Raw genomic sequence first — 6,928 nt, 5'->3', positions numbered from 1 at the left:
AAGGGTTAATTAAATATTTATTTAGCTGATATTTCACACCTGCTCAAATGAACCGCTCAGAGAGTGCAAACGAACCAGAGTCCGTTTTACCCAGACCAAATGGTGCTGGTGTGAAAACGTCCTAACACACTACTTCTGTACGTGTATTTTTAATAAACATTGCCCTTATCAGTCTAAATGTTTAATCATTTACTGTTCCTGGTAACTTTTATTGTTCCTATTAAATAACCCTGCAATCTGACACTTCCTTCTGGATGCAGCTATTTTTGGATTTGATTGATGGTTATTATTAAATGTAGAGAGTGTGCTGCAGGGATATGTAGTTTTATTAATACTAAAGGTTAATCTTTTCATCCTACTCATCCTGTCCTGATCTTTTTTTCTTGTATTTGTTTTGGCCCTTATTGAAATGGTGCTGACCTCTGACCTTACCCACTGGAAAAAAATTCTCAGCTTTTAGTCCAGTGGCGAAAACTACAAACTCAATCAGTGCGGGCTGTCAATAAGGGACAAGAACTTCTGATGTTTACTCTCTTGTGTCCTGTTTCTCCTCATTGTTAAAGCAGGTTGTGTGTAAATAAAAATGTTTTTTTTTTTTATTATGTATTATGTATCTCTGATGGTAGGTTTCACTTCCTTTTTCAGGATTCTGTGTGAGAGTGGGGGCATTATTGTATGTAAAACAGCATCCCTAGAGCTGACACAATGATTCGGAGATCACTGGTTTGAATCCTGGTCATGCAGCTTGCCATCAGCTGCTGGAGAAAGATTTGCCTTGCTTTCTCTGTGTGGGTAGATGGCACTCTTTTTTCTCATCATTCCAGAGGGTGATGTCAATCAGCATAAGGCATCTGTGACCTAATGTATCAGAACCGAGTCGCTGTGCTTTCCTCCGAGCGCGCTGTGATTCTACTTAGTTGGAGGAAGCATTTACTAGTCTTCACCCTCCTTGTGTTGTAGCATCACTAGTGATGGAGGGATATACAGCTGAGTAGCAGCTGAATGGGTGAAAACAATGGTCTAGCTAAATTGGGGAGGGAAAATAAGGAACATTTTGAACTAAATCTTAGAAATAAAAAACAGCATTCCTCATTCACTGGTCAAGGTCCATGTAGTGACCCTTGCCTGGCATTTCATCTAGTATTAGAGATGTAATTACACTGCTTGACTTGTATTGTGTTATTTGTGTTATGTTGTGTTAAATACAACTACATAACAGCTAGTATAATAATCCCACCTTTAAACTCACCTATGCTTTTAATTCATCCACAGTACAAGCAAATTCGGAGTACTGGTCTAATGAACATAAGGAGAGACCAAACAGGATGCTCTGTATGTCAAAAGACTTTCTTCTGTACATTAGGGTGTAAGAAAATATTGATATATTGTGATATCACAATATTTTTTTATATTTCGGCTCTGATAATAGAGGGCTGTAGTGTTAATTAGATGCGAAGGATCAGTCATCTATGTATTGGTATTGGCCGATTTTCAGCCCAAATATGCAAACAGCACTCAAACTATATTTTAGTCGATCTTAAAAGCTGGTGGACACTACAGTTCCTCATTTCACAGTTAGATGGCAATATGCACCTCAATAATGACTGCAGAAAAGCAATAAAGCCAGTGTAGAAATCAACTCTGAGTGCTGAATGTTGACAATCAGGATGTTGTTACCAGATCTGACACAAACTTGCATATTTGTAGAATGTGTAAGACTAACACATTTCATAGAGGAGGCAGTGTAAATACTGTTAACACTTTTTTTAAATAATTGTATTTATAATTTTTTCCATTTTCTCCCCAATTCTGCACAGCCAATTACCCAACCCACTCATTAGGACTCTCCCTTTCACTAGTAATGGTGAAGACTAACACATGCTTCCTCCGATACATGTGAAGTCAGCCACTACTTGTTTTCAAGCTGCTGCTGATGCAACATTGCTGGGTAGAATCACAGCGCACTCGGAGGAAAGCGCAGCGACTAGGTTCCGTTACATCAGCTCACAGACGCCCTGTGCTGCGGACATCACCCAAGGAGTGATGTGGGGAGAGAGCGCCATCTACCCACCTGGAGGGGGCGAGGCCAATTGTGCTCCCTCTGAGTGCCGGCAGCTTGATGGCAAAGCTGCATGAGCAGAGTTCGAACCTGCGACCTCCCGCTTATAGTGGCAGCACTTTAGACTGCTGGACCACTGGCGCCAACTGTTAACACTATTAACAGGATTTCCCTCTCGAGAGTCCATCGCTCAGAGAGTAAAGTACATTTCATCTCGGAGAGAATGCATTACAAAAGCCCTGCACGATGGTGCATTACAAAGTTTACCTGGAAAGATAAATATGGCTTTCAGTCTCATACTCAGTATCTGCAATCGACTCATGGTACTAAAAGAAGACCAACGATTGGTGTCGACCTCAAAAATACTGATTGGTCTGAGTTAATGGGCTTTGAGCTATAAAGCCATGTATCTTTCTTTGTCCAAGAAACTTAACTCAACTTAAAACAGTGTGTACATTGATCATAGATTGTTACTTCAGGGAATGGCTTGGACAGACCTGTTTATGCTGTGAGGTTTTATCTTGTGACTGAGGTTGAATGCTGGCCAGAGTGCCCATGGCAAGCCGATGTGCATTTTTGGAGTTTGAATAAGTTCTAATAGCATGTGCCGGATAGACATCATAGAAGGCTAACATTACCACCGACAGTGGACACAATGCAGTGAGTGGTAATGATTGTGATCGGTGGCATCTGGCAGAAAATGTCTGTACAAACAGACAAGAAACTCGAAAGACCACACAGAAACCACATACACCTATCCCACAGGTCAGTGCAGTATTCTGTAGCTTCCATGACACATGGCAATAGCAAAAGTCAAGGGAAACAGTACGACACTGTCCTGCCAAAAAAAGTCTCCACCTTGATTTAACTAAGTAAATGATGTGGGGTTGATGCTGCAGTTGGTCTGCAGGTTTAGGTTTCAGCAACAGTATGTGCTGAAAGAATGAGGTCAGCTGACTACCTGAATATACTGAATATAGACCAGGTTATTCCATCAATGGATTTTTTCTTCCCTAATGATCACGGGCATAATCCAAGATGATAATGTCAGGATTCATGGGGCTGGAATTGTGAAAGAGTGATTCAGGGAGCACGAGATCATCATTTTCACACATGGATTGAAAGAGTCCAGATCTTAACCTCATTGAGGATCTTTGGGATGTGCTTTGGGAGAAGACTTTGTGCAGTGGTCAGACTCTACCTTCATCAATGCTGCTGCAAGATCTTGGTGAAAAATTAATGTAACACTGGATTGAAATAAATAAATCTTGGCCAGGCAGTGTAGCTCCTGTCCCATAACTTTTGTGATGTCAGTGTTTAAGTTACGTTTTAGGCTCACTAGTTGAATCAAAAAGCCTGTTTCACTCCTGTACTTTTATCAGGGCTTTTAATAGTAATTAAACAGGAAGGGGTTAAGTGTAATTGTGAGCTGAAGGGGATATTCTGGTTGATTTGATGTGGAATTTTATCTGCTCGAGATCCGATACAGTGACCAGGAAATTAGTGTGAGGCTTAAGTGTAAATAGAAGCTGAAAAGTTACCGGAACAACAGTGATATCTAGATTATAGCTGGCAAAGTTTGTATATAGCTTTTATTGTCCTAACCCTAGGACAAATCATAGGCAATAGATATATACTATTCTAACTACAATGTTTTTGCGCAACTTATGCATCTAAATATCAGTTCTTTACTCTTCTTTTAGAAGTGTGGCCAATGAACATGTGCTGCAGGGGCAGAGAGGGCATTCAACAACTCCCCCATGCCATCTATGCCATTTATCCAGCCAGAGCCTCGCATGCTGGCATGAGTGTCCACTCGATTGGTCATCATAAGTGTGTGTGAGTGTGTGAGAGAGGAAGAGAGAGAGAGAGAAACAATAATGAGTTTAAGACATAGAGGCAAAACCACTTATATATAGAGCTTTACAGGTGCATCTTACAAAAAATTGCAATATCATTGTGATAATTTATTTCAGTAACTCAGTTCAAAATGTGAGAACTCATATATTCTATAGATTTATTACACACAGAGTGATCTATTTAAGTGTTTATAGCTCTGGAAAAAAAATTAAGAGACCACTTCAATTTCTGAGTCAGTTTCTCTGATTTTGCTATTTATAGATATATGTTTGAGAAAAACCAACATTGCTGTTTTATTCTATAAACTACAGACAACATTTCCCCCAAATTCCAGATAAAAATATTGTCACTTAGAGAATTTATTTGCAAAAAATGAGAAATGGCTGAAATAACAAAAAAGATACAGAGCTTTTTGGACCTCAAATAATGCAAAGAAAACAAGTTCATATTCATAACGTTTTAGGAGTTCAAAAAATCAATCATTTTAATCACAGTTTTCATGCATCTTGGCATGTTCTCCTCCACCAGTCTTACACACTGCTTTTGGATAATTTTATACCACTCCAGGTGCAAAAATTCGAGCAGTTCAGCAACTCATGATTTTTAAATAGTCTTTCATTTTTTTCCAGAGCTGTTTTTTTTTTTATTGTTGATGATTATGGCTTACAGCCATATGAAAACCCAAAAGTCAGTGTCTCAGAAAATTTTAATATTAAATAAATCCAATTGGTACTTTTGGCGGTGTGGGCAGTGTGCCAAATCCTGCTGGTAAATGAAATCCGCATCTCCATAAAAGTTGTCAGCAGAGGGAAGCATGAAGTTCTGTAAGATATTATGGGAAAACAAAACTGCACTGACTTTAGACTTGATAATAAAACACAGTGGATCAACACCAGCAGATGACATGTCTCTCCAAACCATCACCGATTGGTGGAAACTTCACACTAGACCTCAAGCAGCTTGGACTGTGTGTCTCTCCACTCTTCCTCCAGACTCTGCTCCCTTGATTTACAAATGAAATGTAAAATTTACTGATGATTAGTGATGGTTTGGAGAGACATGTCATCTGCTGGTGTTGATCCACTGTGTTTTATTATCAAGTCTAAAGTCAGTGCAGTTTGTTTTCCCGGAAAGTCTTACAGCACTTCATGCTTCCCTCTGCTAAAGGTTTGAGATGCACCTGTAAGTGTTTTTTTAGCACAAAAAGACAAACCACCACAGTGCTGTCAAGTCAACAGCTCTTAAAAAACTAACATTCAGCCGCATCTGCAGCCAGGGGCCGAAACTGTCCGAGCGAGCTCGTGCCAGGCTGCCTGCTGAGACTCCAGCTGGTACCAGATTGTTTGTGTGGGTGCAGACGTGACCGAGTGGGAAGCGAGATTGCGGAGGTGTGTTGTACCAGCATGCCAGGCCATAGTGCCAGTGCACAGCGGCTCTTCCAGGATGGTATGCCAGCTTGAGCTGCCATCCTGGCATCCCTTTATTCTAGCTCTGCAGTCCTGTCTGGGTCTGATGAGGTTTTAATCAGTTCTGATTAGTGCTGACCAGTGCATGTCTGGCATCAGTTTACTCTAGTTAATATGCATTACCTTCTATCATTGGTTGCTGACTGACATTAAAATAAGTTGACGGGCAATTTCCAGACCTGAACCCCATTGAAAACAAGTCACTAAACAAAGCTGAACTGCTTGACGTTTTGTGCCAGGAGTGGAATAAGCTCACCCAAAAGCAGTGTGAAAGACTTGTGGAGTGCATGCCAAGATGCATGAAAGCTGTGATTAAAAATCATGTTAAATGCACCAAATATTGATTTCTGAACTCTTTAAACATTAGCATTATTGTTTCTAATTGAATATGAACTTGTTTACTTAGCATTATTTAGGTTTAAAAGTACTGTATCTTTTTCATTATTTTGACCATTTTTTATTTTCTGCAAATAAATGCTCTAAATGACGACATTTTTATGTGTCATTTGGGAGAAATGTTGTCTGTAGTTTATAGAATAAAACCACAATGTTCATTTTACTCAAACATATACCTATAAATAGTTAAATCAGAGAAAAGTTATTTTTTATGAAGTGGTCTAGCATTTTTTCCAGAGCTCTATATACATATATATATATATATATTTACAGCATAATCCTGTTAAAAGAGTAGATATGAACTATACATAAATGTCTCCTTGTTGTTATAATCAGTATATAGTATAAACAGTTGCTGAGCCACCAGAGGGCTCCATGGGTATGCAGAGGATGCCCTGTTTTTATGAGTTATGAATAATGCCCTGTATTTTATTCTTTCATTCAGTATAAAGAAAAGGAAGTAGCACTGACATTCTCATTCTGAAAGTTATCAACCAGAGTATGTGTGCTATAGTATTGGATATGTGAAGAGAAGTGGTAGCTAGTGGTGAGACCATAGGATTAGAGATCACAAAGTCGTGGGTTCAACACCTGTGACCTTGAACACGACTTCATGCTCCAGGTGTGCTACAGCATAGGACATGAGTTCACTAAGTTGCCACTGTCCCCTTCTACCCTTCTTCCCCCTCCTAAGACCCGAACTCTTGCATGGCATGCATTTTTTATTTCTCTTTGCTATTTGGGCTAATTGGCACCTGATTAATGTAAAAGCAAATAATCTTTTTACATTATTTAGTTTCTGAGTATGTCCTGTCCACATATGAGGACTTTAGGTTTATATTTCGATAGAACACAATGAAGTCGCAATTAGTAATGATGTGCAAAACATTTATTTTGAGCCTGAACACAGCAGCATTTTTTGACTGCATGCAAAACAAAAGTAGTAACAAAGATTGTGCCCCTTTGAGCAATATGGCTTCAGCACGAAGACATATCAAAGTAAAAAGAACATAAACATTTACTGTATTTACTGTTTATTAACATTTCTGAACATCGAAACCGTAATGTGTTAAACTCTTCTGTCACCACTAGGTGACAGTAAAATGGCCTCATAAGAGGACACCAGGCCCTTGTAGAGCAATATTTT

The sequence above is a fragment of the Astyanax mexicanus genome, chromosome 1, assembly GCF_023375975.1.
Source record: "Astyanax mexicanus isolate ESR-SI-001 chromosome 1, AstMex3_surface, whole genome shotgun sequence".
Lineage (NCBI taxonomy): Eukaryota > Metazoa > Chordata > Actinopteri > Characiformes > Acestrorhamphidae > Astyanax > Astyanax mexicanus.
Note: the sequence above shows the minus strand (reverse complement) of the source record.